The sequence below is a fragment of the Typopeltis vanoorti genome, chromosome 7 (assembly GCF_054136105.1).
Source record: "Typopeltis vanoorti isolate ZY-2024b chromosome 7, IOZ_Tvanoo_1.0, whole genome shotgun sequence".
NCBI lineage: Eukaryota > Metazoa > Arthropoda > Arachnida > Uropygi > Thelyphonidae > Typopeltis > Typopeltis vanoorti.
This window is the reverse complement of record NC_143555.1, coordinates 110669651-110686834: the sequence shown is the minus strand read 5'-3', so window position 1 is coordinate 110686834 and position 17184 is coordinate 110669651. Positions and strand designations below refer to the sequence as shown.

The 17184-nt window shown below is 39.9% G+C and overlaps 1 protein-coding gene across 6 annotated transcripts in view; it reads left to right on the top strand.

Moving 5' to 3' along the window:
* The window catches only part of LOC150104962 (putative cytochrome P450 12a5, mitochondrial), a 211492-nt gene that overhangs the window by 28160 nt on the left and 166148 nt on the right, over positions 1 to 17184 (top strand). For all 6 annotated transcript variants that reach the window (XM_090396073.1, XM_090396072.1, XM_090396071.1 and 3 more), the window contains one exon: positions 12195 to 12316. The gene's annotated coding sequence lies outside the window, so the exon portion shown is untranslated. The remainder of the gene's footprint in view (positions 1 to 12194; positions 12317 to 17184) is intronic.

Genomic DNA, 17184 nt, shown 5'->3' with positions numbered 1-17184 from the left:
TGACTGTACTAAAGGTGCTTAGTTTTGTTTTGTCTGGGTTGATTTTGAGTTTAAGTTCATCTGACCATTTTTGTAATCCTCTCATAGATTTGTTTAGAATCTCCTCTGATTCTTTGATTTTAGCACTAGTGTGCCAGATGGCTATGTCATCTGCATAGCAAGTTACTTTTGTGTCTTCTGTAAGGTAGGGATCAATGTTATTGACATATAGAAGGAATAGTAAGGGACTGAGTATTGAGCCCTGGGGAACACCAGCCCAAGTTCTCCACTCTTTTGATATTGCTGCATTGATTCTGACTTTGATCTTTCTTCCAGCCTAGTTGGCCGAGTGGTTAGCGTATCTGCTCTCCAGTCAAAAGGCTGCGGGTTCGAATCCCGCCGTGGGCATGGATGTTATGATTGTCTGTGAAAGTACCAGTGGTGGTAGTCGGCGGTAGATGGCGTTGGTGTTAGGTAATGAAGGTTGGTGGAGTAATGAGACGAAGAGTTGTAGAGTAGATGTCCTCCCTCGATGAGTCTTTGGACTCCCTGGAGGTGTGATGTAATAATAATAAATAAATCTAATGAAATCAGCAATCCAGATTAAAGCATTTCCTCTAATTCCAATATCATGTACTGTTTGTATTAATTTTTTGATCCAAACACGATCAAAAGCAGCAGTCATATCAAGGAATATAGCAGTTGTCTTTTTTATTGGTTTTTCCTTGAAATTAGTCTTATTGTTTGGCAGAAGTGGAATAATTGATCTGTTGTCGAATGACGAGTTCTATAGGCAGTTTGGTAGTAGTTGATTTTCTTATTTTTTGTCAGCCAGTGCATAAGCCTGGAGTGTATGATTCTTTCGGTAATTTTACAAAGTATGCTAGTTAATGCGATAAGTCTATAACTTTGACATTCTGCAGCATTTCAGTCAGGTTTCAGAATGGGTAGAATAACTGATTTTTTCCATTCTTTTGGAAGTTTGCCTGTTCACCAAGAGGTATTGAGAATGTCCAGAAGTTGTTCTTTGGCATTTTTGCCAAGGTGTTTGACTATATGACCAAAGATAAGATCATTACCTGGAGATTTATTAGGTGCAGTTTTCTCAATTGATGAATTTAGTTCACTTAGTGTAAATTCTTCAGAGAAGATGCCATTAGTTTGGTATGTTCTTGCTTGTTTTAGTATTTTACTAAAACAAGATAGCAATTGGAAATTTTCTTATATTTTTGTCCTATAATCAATTAGGGGTGATATTTAATTGTTTGCCTCAGGGCGCAATCTAATCTGGGGACGGCCCTGCCGAACACCTCTGTTATTTGAAGTTATGGAACATTCCAGGTTTGTTAATAAGATAAAAACAGGTGTACAGATAGTAGGAAGCAGTATTTCATCATAGCAGCTGAATACAGGTCATATGACATGAACTCAGTGACTTCGAGAGAGGTGTCATCATGGGGTGTCACATTGGTGGCATGTTCATACATGCCATTGCCACTCAACTGGAGCATCCAAAATCAACAGTTGGCGATGTGATCAACAAATGGAGACATTCTGGCATTACTAGTGCAGGAAAACACCCAGGGTGGCTGCCTAAAAATGACTGACAGACAGGAGAACATTAAAACTGATGGTAGGCAAAAACCGGCTACAATTGGTACAGACCATCCGTGATGAGTTCCAGAGCAGCAGTAACACTGTGGTGAGCACTAATTCACCAGTAGAAAATGGTACTCTGGAGCAATGAATCAAGGTTCACCTGTTTCCAATCTAATGGCAGGGTGCGGGTGTGGAGGAAGCCTAGTGAACTCTTGTTACCACAATGTGTTGTACCCACAGTAAAGTTTGATGGTGGAGTAATGGTGTGGGGGTGCATTCAGCTGGTTTGGAGTGAGACCACTGGTTGTTGTTCATGGTTTCATGAAGGCAACTCAGTACCTTGATGTTCTGGATAATCACATGTGGTTAAAAACTCCACAGTGTAGGTGCTGCCTACACTGTGGAGTTTTTATGGAACAGACCCGTGTTATTATTAGGATGACAGTGCCCCATGTCACAAAGCTGTATATAGGATGTTAAATGACTGCCCTAGCCTGCGCAGAGTCCTGACTTCAGTCTCAGTCAACCCCATTGAACACTTGTGGGACAAATTGGAGCAGCGATTGAGGTCCAGAGCAACACATCTTCAATTTGTTGCTGACCTCAGTTCTGCTTTGATGGAGAGGTCTACTGCACATTGGTGGAAAGCTTCCCTCAAAGGATGCAGGAGATGATCTAAGCCAAAGATGGATATACCTGATATTAGGGTTCACTGCTGGTATCAATTGTAAATTGCTAAAGTGTCTGGAAAATTATTGGTAGATAGAGAATGTCAGTAGTGATATTTAATTTACTGCAAACCATATTCAGAGCTTTTTAAACAACAGCATTTACCAAACTGTGAATTTCTAAATTGCTGATTCTCTGTGCCCTCTTGTGACTGGAGAAAGAGACTACCCTATTTTATTTCTCACAGAAAGAATCCACCACCTGTCCTTATCTGAATAATATCCAAGTCTCAATACTAGCCAGATTTAAACACCTAAGGCAATGCATTGCCTTAGGTGTTTAAATGTTAGGGTATAGGTGTTTACCTATACCCTAACAATGACCCTGCACATAACATCAATATACAGCATGGGATTTCCTCTAATGACTGAACATGCCCTGAATATACTCGGTTTAAGATTCTGTGGCAACAAAAACAAATCCCATTCTTCCACCAGAGCAGACTTTAGCTCACCAAGTGACTGAAACAGTGCTGTCGGCATGTAACGTGACTCTCAAGGACATTCTACACATGTACCATCGGATTTAAGTCTGGTGATTGTGCTCTCCACTGTATTCGCTGGATATCTTTAGTTTCAAGATACTCCTCTGCCATTAAGCTCTATTGGCAGAAGCATGCACAAAAAGAAAACCCTCGTACATAGGATTCGAGGATATGTTCTCCATACTGCTGTGCAGTGATGGTATCCCCAATTAACAGAGTGCTACTGTTAATTATTACTTCGCTCCTCACAACAACACAGCCTCTCCTGGTAGCATCCCTTCCTCTAATACTGAAGGGATGGTACTACAGTCCTCATTCTCTCCATACTGAAGGAGTCTAGAATCCATTTGTAGGCTGAAACTGAACTCATCTGAGAACAGACCTGTACTCCATTTGTCAGTCTGGTTTGAAGAGTGACAGGTCAATGCGACACTCAGGCAATCTTGGCCAGCTCTTGTAATGGGTCCTATCTTCTGAAACTGCATCCACATCAATTGGTACCACTATAATATTTTGTGAAACATTAAGCCAACATGTCACATCACCTGCAACTTTCCAGCTTCAAGTTATCCGATGGCTAGCCATCTGAAAGAAACATCTAAACCATGATGACTTGCCATCCTGAAGATAATGGATGTGGTGAAAGAGTAAAGGATCACATCACTGGCACTATTGAAATAAAAAAAAAACAAGGGAACCCCTAAAGATAGCAAAGAAAGGAAGAAGAAGGAGAGAGAGAGAGAGAGAGAGAAGAAGGATAGAGGGATAGAAGAGGAAGGAAAAGAAGGGGAAAGGAGGATGGGAGGTGGAGGACAGAAAAACAAAGAATAGGCCTCAGCTAATGTTAGTACTATCAGATAATATCTCTTTTCACCACCAGAACAGAGGTATGTGTGTGACAAAGAATCACTGAAGTGATTGAGACCAAGGTGATCAACCTGTACAAGACCAACTATCTCGAGTAGGTCTGCACTGCTGGAATTCCTCCATGAATCATCTCCATGGGAAACCTGGAACCAGAAAACCACTTATTAAGGATGGTAGACTGCTAGATTTTCATAGTAGAACTAAGAAAAATTTAATGGTTCCACTCTTTAATGTGCAGAGGGTAGGTCAGATGCACTATTTGATCTAAAATTTGGAGTTGCCCAGAGCTGCTCTCTCTCTCTCTCTCTCTGTCTAACCATATAAAGCACCATACTATAGATCTTGTAGAAGATGATTCGCTGTACCTCCAACATTGTTGGAGGATTGGTGGTGTTAACACACTTCTTTCTAACATTCCAGACGTAGTACTTTAATTCATCAAGACTAAATATGAGGATTCTTTGCCTTTTGTCAAATGTGAAGATGGATGATTTGTTCCATGAAAGGAGGGAAATGTAAAGCCCATCACTCAGCCTCCTCCAGCACCCTTAGAGAAGTTGGACACTCATAGAAAAAAATGTTGAACTGCATTGACATCTCAGAATACATCAACATCAGAATCCCCTTCTCTGGGCTTTGCTGAGACATTGATGCAGTTCAGCATTTTATGAGTGTCTAGCTTCTCTAAGGGTGTGTGGAGGAGGCTGTGTGGTGTGCTTTGCATTTCCCTTCTTTCATGTTATCTGTCTTTACATTAGTTAACAAAAGGCAAAGAATCCTCATATTTACCTTCAATGAATTACATTATCACTTCTGGAAAGTTAGAAAGAAGTATGCTATCTTCCATGCCAGGTTATCCACCTGGCATAGCATGATGGTTATGGAGGATGAACTATGGAGGTTATCTCAATGGATAACCTTCATAATTGATTAAATTACCAAACAGGATGCTATTGGTTTTGATCTTGTCTTGAATATTAATGATATTGGCTCCAGCATATGCTGAGATAGCATATTCTTAGGACTGGGAGGCCAAAGTTTCTGGGTTTTTTCAGAAGTTGAAGGATCTTGATAACAACGTATTTACATAAATTGTCCCAAAAAACTTTAGGGGTTTCTTTTACACTAGTTCTCTTTGGTTTCTGAGATGCTGATGACATTGATGACAAACTGCTAGGAAGGTGATAGTTTTGATGATCGCTGTCTCTCATTTTCCAAGTCCTTGAGGCTGTCAGCAGTTTTGGCACAGATGAAAAGAGAACCCTCAAAATGAGGATTTGAGGGATGTTAACTGGGTCCCAGATTCCATAAACATTGAACTGGATTTTGTGAGGATTTGATTTTAGCCTTAGCCTTGACATTTTTAATTTTACTAAGATGTTCAAGATGTTACTACTGGAGTTGTCCCCAATGGTGGCTACCAAGTTGCCCACATAGGCTATTGCTTTGGGTTCCTCCATGGTGACTTGGAATGGAATTCCTCTTCCAGCTCAAGAGTTGTTAAAGTGCCAGTAGAAAGGGTTCAAGGGTTCAACCAGTGCAAAACAGAATGGGGCTTCCTTGTGTGACACCTTTCTGGATTTAACATCCAGAAAGGGATCAAACAAGGATGCCCCTTCTGTTTTGCATTAGTCCTTGAACCTTTTCTACTGGACTTAATTGATGTGAGAGACTTGATCGATGGAAGCTTCTCACACCAATCAATCAAGTCAAGTACATTGTTACAACTGGCTGAAAGACTATCTGGTACAACCTGCTTGGAGTGAATCAAAACATTCCATAAATTACACACACACACACTGTCTTGAATGGAGTATGCCTGAGGACCACTTTATTTTAGAGAGAATCATTTGGGAATCTTGTAATCAGGTGAATTTGTAAGGTGCAAATAGATAGGACTCAAGGACCAGTGCAAAACATAAGGAGCCTGAAAGGCATCCTTATTTGAACCATTTCTGAATGTTAATGGGTATAACACATCCAGAAGGTGTGTGTGTTATACCCTATTAACATCCAAAAGGATGCTCCTTCAATCCCCTTCTGTTACTGGGTAGATAGTAGATTGTTACTGGGTTGTATTGTGAAGTGCTTAAGGATCAGTGCAAGAAGAGGGCTGAAGGGGCATCCTTGTTTGACCCCTTTCTGGATGTTGTACCCCCATTAACACCAGAAAGGAACTTGATTGATGTAAGCCTCTTGCATCAATCAAGTCGAGTAGATTATAATCAGGTTGGATTGTAAAAAGCCAGTAGAAAAAGCCTCAAGGATCAGTGCAAAACATAAGGGGTCAAACAAGGATTCCCCCTTCATTCCTTGAGTCCTTTCTACTGGATTTCCCCAGTTTTAACTTGATCAGTGCAAGAGGCTTGATCGATCATCCACATATTACTCTGGATTTCTCCATGGTGAGTGGAAATTGAATCCCTCGTAGAGCACAAGGATTGTTAAAGTGCCAGTAGAAATGACTCAAGTATCAGTACAGAACAGAAGGGGGTACTGAAGGAGGCATCCTTGTTTGACTCCTTTCTGGATGTTAATCGAATATAAGAATCTGTTGATTAGGAGGGGCTGGTGAGCTGTTGTTGTAGTCTCCTTGGATGATGGAAAGGGGTCCTCTACTTATTCAAACTTTCTGAAGGATGTTAAATAGAAATGGATGATGGGAACTCTCAAATGCCCAGTTTAAGTCTATAGCAAGTAATGCAATTGGATATTTTTTGTTTACCATATAGCTGATCTCTAATGAGAAATAGATGAAATTCTATCACATAGTCTGGGATGCCATAGGATGATATATCTCATCCCCATATTGAGTCAGTTGTTAAGAACACAGGTGAGAATCTTGTAGTCTGTTTGTGAGGCTGAAGGGAGAGAGAGAGATCCCTATTAGTTTTAGGAATGAACGCAGTATAACACTCCAAGAAGTTTCTTGGCACATTTCCAATGGACAAGATTAAATAGTGCCACAAGAATGGTTGAAAACAAAATCCCATGCTGCATGATAAAATGCCTGCAATCCATCTGGCCCTAGCACTTTCCTGGTATGAATTAAAGATGCCAAGAAGTTATATTCTTGGTTTCATCCTTACAGTACAAAGTGAAAAAACTTTCAACATATATTTCCTGGTATGGCATTGCTTATAGGCTGCTGTGATGAAATGGTCTACCTCAGCTTGGATGTGTGCAGAATACTGGTGATATTCCAAGAGGAGTAATCTTGGAACGTTACTATCATCCTGGTAAAATTATTCATCGTTGTTCCAGTAAATTATAAGTAGGCCAGATTGTCAAGTGCCAGCAGAAAGGGCTCAGAGACCAGTGCCAAACACATGGAATCAAATAACGATGCCCCTTCATTCCTCTTCTGTTTGGCACTGGTCCTCAAGGTTGACAACACTTGAAAGTTTTTTGAATGTCAAGTGTTATAGTCTTGTTTTGACTGTTTTCCTTGATGTTAGTAATAGCTCTTTCCTCTTGGAAGTTGATAAAAAACCTGTTGTAGAAAGCAACCAAAGGTTGTCCTTCAAAATCAGAGATCTACATTTGAAGATCAGGCTCCATCTGCAATTGGAGTTCTTGGCACCATTCTATTATGTTTTGGTTTTAGTTGTTCCATATGTTCCATTTCCAGCCAAGAGGGAACAGTAGTAACAATATTCGTATGATGATACAGCGGCCATGACGCCCCTTTTATGGGGAAGTACGGCACCATCTCAATCCCTCCCCCCCCCCCTAATTTTATCCAGGCTCGGGACCAGCATAGCTGATGAATCATACTTATGGCTGGATCTTAAGTATTCCTGAACTGTAATCCATGTGTGTTCACAGGACCAGTTTGCCTGTTCTGGGAGACGAAAAACCCAAGTTTCCGGGTGAAAAAACCCCTACCTCCATATGAGACCAAATAACTCACCTTTCATCAAAAGAGACCAGATAAAGGTTCCTCACATCATTGATGGGAATCGAATCCAGGTCTTTCCAACCAAAGGGCTTCGTCTATACCGACTGAATTATGGAGGTTCTAGGGAAAAGTAGTTTAGTGGTAACTCCTAGGGCCTGGATCAGTTTCTGCTTTCTCAACACAGTGATACAAATAATCACAACTACATTATGGTGATGTTATTACTGATATTTATGTGCCTTACCTTCTTGATTTTGGGAAAATAAGGGATGGTCTAGTACCAGTTCCTTGGCTTGATCATGTGTAATCTCAAATGTAAGGGTTATGAGCTCTCCAAGTGTGTGATGTTATTACTGATGTTTATGTGCCTTACCTTCTCGATTTTGGGAATAAGGGATGGTCTTATATAAAAGTGATCGAGCCTTGTGCAAGCACCTTGACTTGACAATGTGTGATATTGAGTGTGGGGATTATGAGCTCTCCAAAAGTCCATATGATGTATGTTTGTAATGTGAATTTCCAGGTGTTGATAGCCAACTGCTTCAGATGTTTCATGTCCACCTTTCTTTATCTGACCAGATTTGCCATGCAGGTGAAAGCAGGGGAAAGTAGGATTTTCCCATCCAGATGATGTGATGGATGCATAGAGATAGTTGTTAAAGCTATGGAAGAATGCTGGTCTTTCAGCTGCATCATCCCAATATTTCCTGTTTACAGCTGGAATTTTCTTCCCTCTGTATCCTACTAGATGCTACAAAAGGCTTCCCCTAGGAAGAGGGGAAGTACCCTAGCATCAGTATCCCAACTCCCGCACGGTGGGCCAGCCATACCAAAACTCCAGTTACATATCATCAGGTACTTTATGCCTAGTTCCTTGATATCTTTGAAGTAGTAAAAGTGTCAGTTAAGGGGATAAAAATCCCTTATTGTTTTTCAGCCAGTAAGCAAAACTAAGATCGAAAACTACGATCTGAACGTTTCATGCCAACGAACTGTCAGCGTATCCAAGTGTAAGTGACCACTTGGTAGTGCCACACCACGGAAACTCGTTGCAAAGGTGGAGCAAGATCCCTCACAGTTCTTGATATTTTCTCATAATGTAAAAACACACAGCTCTTAGGAGATGTAGTACTGTTTTACATTATGAGGAGAGGTCACTACCCAGACCGGTTTCAACCTTTTTTGAGGTCTCATCAGTGAGTAGCTAGACCTAGAATATCAGAGTTTAAGTGAAAAGAACTTACATACTTTTGCTATACGATTGCCAGAAAGGTGTGTCACTATATTATATTATATATTATAACATAGTATAACTAAGATGAAAAAGCCAAACGGCTATTTTTTTCTGGCAAGGTTGATCAGTTAAGGGGATAAAAATCCCTTATTGTTTTTCAGCCAGTAAGCGAAACTACGATCTGATGAGACCTCAAAAAAGGTTGAAACCGGTCTGGGTAGTGACCTCTCCTCATAATGTAAAACAGTACTACATCTCCTAAGAGCTGTGTGTTTTTACATTATGAGAAAATATCAAGAACAGTGAGGGAGCTTGCTCCACCTTTGCAACGAGTTGCCGTGGTGTGGCACTACCAAGTGGTCACTTACGCTTGGATACGCTGACAGTTCATCGGCATGAAATGTTCAGATCGTAGTTTTCGATCTTAGTTTCGCTTACTGGCTGAAAAACAATAAGGGATTTTTATCCCCTTAACTGATCAACCTCGCCAGAAAAATAGCCGTTTGGCTTTTCATCATAGTAAAAGTGTGTTTAGTGAAGGAATAGTAGCCTGATACTAAATGCTAGCATCAGTCTTCACAGCTCTTCTTGTTTTGGTGGAGAACAGAGCTTTCTTACATTGAGATAGGTAATGCAGAAGTGGAGGGAGATCATTTATGATATTATTTAGAGGATGTTATGTCTTGTTTGGATCATTATTTTTTAATTGCTTGATAAATCAAATTAAGAGCACTACTCATAGGGAGGGAGGAAGGGAGCAGAACAACCAGGCTCTTGCAAGTTTGCTGCAATCTTGGAACACAAGCTTGCAGTACAACCTGAAACTTATACTTCTTGTTTTTTATTTTGAAGCTTGTGAGTTTATCTTTGGATATTCTATTTTGATAGCAAGCCGATATTTTTTTTTTTTTTTTGATGATCATGATCATGATGATATCCTCTAAAGGTAAGAGGTTCTAGCTCCATTTCTGACTCTGATGTCTCACTTTTGGATTTTTTGGATTTTGATGTTAATTGTTTGTTAGGTTTTGGAGCTGGGTCTTCCTCCCTTTTGACCACCTTTCATGATTTCTTTGGTGGTGGAGGAGGATTTCTTCTCTGGGGGGGGGGGGATTCACTGATACTTCAGGGGAAGTCACATCCTCATGTTCTTTGGCAGATGTGTCTCCAGCTGGATGGTGGATTTTGACTCCAAAAAAGTTGTAGTTGAAGTGGTAGGTAGAGTTATCACCTTTCTGAGAACAGTTTGCACAAATGTTTTTTCTCTACTGTCTTTGGTGGTAATGTCTTGAAATTCAGTTCCATTGAATTTCATATGCATCTTTATTGGTTCCACTGAAGTCCCTTTTCCTTCAGCAAAGGTTCACAATGTACTGGTAGTGATTTTATGTTCTATGCTGTTACATGTTTGACAGGGGTATGGGCACTGGCTGAAAATGTGCTCAATGCTGACACAGTTGAAACACTTGTCTCATCTGTTACCCAGATATTCAGCCAAGCCACAATGCAGACACTGTTTCTAGACTTTGGGGTAGTTCATCATCACCCCCATATGTTCCAATGGTGATGAGACCAGGCAGTGTGTTTGCACATCCATTATGAAGGAGACCTACACCAGAGTACTAGGATGGAGTTTTCTTCAAGTTGTTCACTTTTTTGCACTTTGAAAATGCATGGATTAGCATGTTGTCTCTGGTCCCTAAATACTCCATGGGAAACCTCTCTATTTTAATAGTTCTCACTTGGCTCCCTACCACAGTAGATATTATGTGGTTCCCTGGAAGGTGAAACTCTCTAAATGTTTATCTAAGTTCTTAACTGTGGCATGATACTTGCCTCTCTGATAGGGGTGAAGGAGTAAATCTTTTCAATTCTTATGGTTTCTTTGAGTATATTCATGATTCCTATGGGCTCATCACACTCTGGCACCTGAATTCCAATTGTTTTTATACTAGGGGAAAGGGGGAAGGGATTGAAACCATTTTTAAGTACTCTTAATGTTAATCATCTGTTTACAGTGAAAGTATAAGGTACCTTTTAGATCTGAAGACTTAAAGGAAATCCCATAGTGTGAAAACACTACCAGAAAAGAAAGAGTAAGAACTTTACATCTAAAAAGATTCCACAGACTAGTGGAATGTACTTTCTCCACAATTGCTAGCAAACTTAGTAATATACCACAAAAACATTTGGTCAGTCAAAGAAATTTATCAATAATAATTATAGTGTTAGTAAGACAGCAACATCTGCAAATGGAAATAACATTCAGCAACAGAGCTAAACTGTTTCTATTACCTGTAGCCCATTGAATAAGACAGGAATGAAGTGATGTGCTTGCAACCTGTGTTTTCATAGGTATGAGTAATGTGCATTGTGTGCAGATGAGTGGTAGATCAATTTCTATTGGATTATCAAATAATCTGCATTCCAGAATGCCTATTATATTAAATATTTGCTTTTGGAGATGCTGTTAAAAATAAAATATTCATGAAAAACATTTTGTTCTATTCATTTTGTCAGGCAATGTATATATATTTAGTTTAATCCTTTATCCAAGTGTAAGCAAACAAAGTTTGCACCTGAAGTATCTTCAGGACTGGGGCAACTCGTGGCAAAGGCGATATAACTTCTCATCACTTGCCTTAGTATCCCATAATGCACAACACATCTGCTTGCGGACATGTATAATGCTATGCATTATGGGAAGGGTCACTATCCAGCCTGGTTTCTCGACCTTTATTAAGCTCTCTTCAATGGGAGCCAGACCCAGAGGTCATACCAAGGTTGAAGCAATACAGAAGTCACATTTGCCTATATATATATTATTATTATTAGTTTTATTATTATTATTATTACAGGCAACTCCAAGGAGTCCTCAGACTCATCGAGGGAGGCCCAACATCATGTCAAGAACAACTATTCAACATTCACACAGTATCTATCATACCTCTCCTTGAACTCATTTACAGTCGTGGTACCCACAACAGATTATGGCAGCTTATTCCACTCATTTACCACTCTCCAAGTAAAAAACCTAGCTCTAACACCCCTGCTAACCACACTCTTACCAAGCTTCCATGGATGGCCCCTAGTCCTCCCACTACCAGTCCTATTCTCAAAAAATATCTTCTGAATTGATCTTATAGAAACCCTTTAGTAATTTGAATGGCTCAATCATATCACCCCTCTTCTGCCTATCAACCAATTTCTGCAGCCCACAAATCTTCAACCTGTTCTCATAAGGTTCATTCCATAGTCCTGCTATTATCTTGGTCACTCGTCCTATATATATATATATATAATTTCAGAGTAAAACAAGTGCATGGAAACATTTTATTTTTATGCCATTCATTTTATGCCAATCACTTTGTTTTATTATTTATTAATTTTTACTTATTTAGCATGCCTAAATCAGGATAACTTCAGTGATGCCAAATCTGCAAAAAAAAAACTTACAGGATCGATTCCAGTCACTTTGAGGAAATTTTTTTCCTGTTAGTTTTCCAGTTAATCTTTAGTGTAGGTAAGTAGGATTTTTTGACCTCAGTAAGAAATCTGAGTTTTTGACTTTCCAGAAAGTTGTATATGGGGGGATGCACTATCCCAAAAGAGAAAGGTCACTAGTGGTGTGCTGCAAGGGTCAGTTTTGGGGTCATTGTTGTTCAATTTGTATATTAATGATATTAGGATGGGTTTAAAAAGTGATATGCAGATGATGCAAAACTGGAGAGAGCAATGCAGAGTCAAGCAGATGTTATGGCCTTAGTGGAGTGCAAAGTATACACTTGATGGGGAAACTTTAAAAGTAGTAGTAGAGGAGATGAGAGATCTAGGAGTGATGGTGGACAAGGACCTGAAATTCAGGGACCACACTGCACAAGTTGTGAAGACGTCACATCAGATAATGGCAATGATGCAGAGGACCCTGACATGCAGAAATAGAGAGAGGTTATGATGCCATTGTATAAGGCCTTGATCAGACCTCATATGGATTATTGTGCACAGATTTGGTTGCCAGGATTTCATTGTGATGTGGATATGTTGGAAAGGATCCAGAGAAGATTAGATTCACAAAGGTGGTCAATGGTCTTTGGAATGTGGAGTACAAGGACAGATTGAGAGAATGTAAGTTGCAGAGCCTCATGAATAGGAATAGGAGGGAGAGGTGGGGGGAGAGATATGACTGAGACATATAAGCTAGTCAGGGGTTGTTATCAGGTTGACATGGAAGAGATTTTTCATAGAATGGGAGACAAGGTAGAACACGGGACCATCACTGAAAACTGTATAAGGAGGGTGTGAGGAGTAGGTTCTTTGCATGGAGAGTGGTTTGTGGATGGAATGCATTGCCTGAGTGTGTTGTGAATGTAGACACATTGAATCAGTTTAAAGCATGGTTGGATAAACATTGTGGGTAATAGTGTGTACCTCCCATGATGAGTCTCCGACTCCATGTAGGTCAGATGTTAATAATAATAACAACTCAAGAATTGATTGTAAAACACACACACATACATAACACTGCTTGGAAAAAAGGCAACGAACCCCCCCCCCCCATGGGTAAGGTGCATCATGCCACGTAACGAAACATGTTTGTAGCTAGTATAAATTGGAGGAATGTGATGCTCCGAAGTCAGTGCAGCTGTGTACAGGTGAAATGACTGCGAGAAGGAAACTGATGAATTAGCCACTAGAGGGCTATATGGTATGTCATGTTTGTGGATAGCTCCTGAACAGATAAGTGATATTTTGAGTAAAAATTGATGAATTTGCATAGTATTTACATAGTATTGTTTACTTTTAGTATTTTAGCGAGTCTGGGTGAGTTTTGTGTGTTTTTTGAGTATTTTAATAATAAATTGATAGATACGATTATCTATGCACATGGCTCCCATAAAGAGGAATACAAAGATGGCATCCAGGTCACCATATTTGTCTAAAAATCTTAACTTAAAGGATTTGATTCAGTGTACCGTTTGCGAAATGTATGCATTGAGGAGAGCGGTTGGAGTCTGGTTAAACAACGATAGTGGAGTGGATGTGTGCAAAACGTGTAAAGAGTGTGAGGATTTAAAGAGTGCTTCAGGTCGTGTGAGTGATATCATTGATGAAAGTGAGAATCTAGATAACAGTGATATTTGAGGTATGAATGATGATATTTGTGAGGTAGTACCTGATAGCTGTGAGAGTGGCGTTGAAAGTGAGAATGAAGGTAAACATAACGAAAGATTGAATGAATCATCGGAGAATAAAAATGATAACACTGACACAATGAGTGAGCGATACATAGGGCAAATTGGCAGCTGGAGCGTTGGCAAAAATGTTTACCAAGCGTACTGACTAATAATCGGCAAAAGTATGATAGAAAAAATAAGGGTATGATAGTGAGTATAAACAAAATGAAAGAGCGTGTGTTGTATGGAGATTCCTTACTAAGAGGTGTGTTAGTTGAGAGTTTAACAAAATCGTACCAACCCGATGCGAACGTTAAGAATGTAAGCGAGTCAATTAGAATGCAAAAGCAGCGAGTGAAAGAATTGATAGTGGTAGCAGGTACAAATGATTTGAACGGAAACAAAAAAGTTATGAGTGAGGATGTGAAGGAATTGCTTGAGGTAGCAAAAGAGAAGAGTGAGAGAGTTAGGATGGGTCTGTTTCTGCGGTATGACAGTGAAGAGTATAGAAGGAGGGCCATAATTGCAAATGACTTTATGCGTGAATTATGTTTGATGAGTGGTGTGGAATTTGTGGATGTGTGGAATGAGTTCGATGGGCAAAAGAATTTAAATAAAATGGATGGTTTACATTTGAATGGATTTGGTGTACGGAGACTTGAAAAGGTGTTGTCGAATATAGTGGAAGTGAATGTACAAAATCAGGGAAACTAGAGTTATTAAGTGGGGGGGGGGGGATAAGTAGATAATGCAGATTTTAGGGAGACAGTTGAGTATGTGAATGTGTGTAATATGCCCAAGCGAGTAGGAAAGACCACGAATCAAAATGGGATAGTTAGTATAAGGCATCAAAATAGGGATGGGACAAATCGGCTTATGCAATTCATGTATACAAATGCCAGAAGTATTAGGAACAAGAAGGAAGAATTTTTGGCCTTGGTTGGCACTTCCAGACTACAGGTTATTGCATTAGTGAAACATGACTGACTGTAGATGATATAGCTAGTGGGATTGAATGTGATGGGTATAGTGTGTTCAGGAATGACAGGGAGAATAAAATGGGGGAAGGAGTGTTATTGATGATAGCCAATGAACTACAGCCAAGAAGAATAGAAGTGGAACTGCAGGATAGAGAAAAGAGCACATTTGAGGCTATTTGGTGTTAGATTGAGACTAGCAGAACAAAATATACAGTTGGGTGCTGCAATAGACCAGGTGATGGAAAAGATGGTGGAGATAGTATGCATAAGCAAATAGAAGAAATGAGTGGAAGGAGGGTAATTATTATTGGAGATTTCAACTATGGTAACATGGATTGGAAGGAGGAGAGGACACATGGGAGGATGGAATTGGATTTTATGCGGTTATTAAGGGATAACTATCTGTGACAGCATGTAATGGAAAATAATAGGGGTCAGAGAGTGCTTGACCTAGTAATTGCATCTGAGAATTTGGCTGTAACGAATATGCCACGTTGTCACCAATTGGTGAGAGTGATCATAGGGTCTTGACTTGGGAGGTGGCTAAAGGTGTGGAATTTACAATTAAGACAGGGTACATGTGGAATTATTGGGCTGGTAAGTATGACAAGCTTAGGAGATTGATTGGTTCAGTGCCATGGCATGTACAACTGCAAGGGCTAGAAGTTGATAGTGCATGGGAGGCAGTTAAGAAGTGTTTGCATGAAACAATGGCTGACTGTATACCTAGAGTCCGAATAATAAATCAAGTAGGAGTTAAATGGATGAATAACACCATTAAGTTTGAGCTGCAAAAAAAAAAGAAACAGCTATGGAGGGAATTTAAGGAGAAAGGTGACCGGCAGGTGACCGGCTTTATACACATGAACGGTATAAAGCGCAGGCCAGAAGGGTAATGAGTGTGGTAAGAAAAGCAAAAGAGGATTATGAAAGAACATTGGCCATGCAGGCTAAAGAGAATCCTAAACAGTTTTTTCGATATGTTGCAAGTAAAAGAAAAAATGTATATGGCCGAATGATTTTAAAGAATGCTGATGGTAGGGAGGTAACCGAATCAGTTGATATAGTTGAATTACTGAGTGAGTGCTTTGCAAGAATATATCTTCCAGGTGGTAACATTGCAGAAATGAATTAACCAATATTTATATGGGAATTGTGGTGAATGAAGTGGAGGTGAGTAGTCTATTGCAAAACCTCAAAGTCAATACATCTGTGGGATTGGATGGTATACCAGCTTGTGTCGTACGTTAAGCGGCTAAAGAATTGTCAGTACCCTTTACCATTTTTTTTTTGTTTAATTTGAGTCTCTGGTCTGGGTTAGTCCCAAGGGGATGGAAAGAGGGGAAAATAGTTCCACTGCATAAAGGAGGTTCCAAGACTACTGTTGTAAATTACTGACCGATTAGCATATCGGTCAGTAATTTACAACATATGGCCGATTAATAAAATTAGTTTAATCCTTTATCCAAGTGTGAGCAAACAAAGTTTGCGCCTGAAGTATCTTCAGGACTAGGGTAAGGTGATACCACACCAGGGCAACTCGTTGCAAAGGTGGAGAAAGCTACCAACACTTCTATCTCAGTATCTCCTATAATGCAAAACACATCTCCTTGCGGATATGTCTAATGTTATGCATTAAGGGAAGGGCCACTACCCAGACTAGTTTCGACCTTTATTGAGGTCTCTTCAGAGTAATTTATTAAAAAAGGGTGGCACACCATTTGGCAACTCCTATAGGTAGAGATGACCTGCGAATGCTTCTGCCTGGTATTTCCACTAGGGCCTGGCTCCCACTGAAGAGACCTCAATAAAGGTCGAAACTAGTCTGGGTAGTGGCCCTTCCCTTAATGCATAACATTAGACATATCCGCAAGGAGATGTGTTTTGCATTATAGGAGATACTGAGATAGAAGTGTTGGTAGCTTTCTCCACCTTTGCAACGAGTTGCCCTGGTGTGGTATCACCTTACCCTAGTCCTGAAGATACTTCAGGCGCAAACTTTGTTTGCTCACACTTGGATAAAGGATTAAACTAATTTTATTATATGGCCGAATAATTTACAACATATGGCGTTGTCAAGGTCTTGGAGAAATTAGTCAAGAGAAGAAAACCGGATTGGATAGATGAAAATGGGATACTGTATGGGGGGACAACATGGTTTTGTGAAGGGTAGATCATGCCTCAGTAACTTGCTCACATTTTATAACACAGTGACGACTGAACTGGATAAGGGTAAT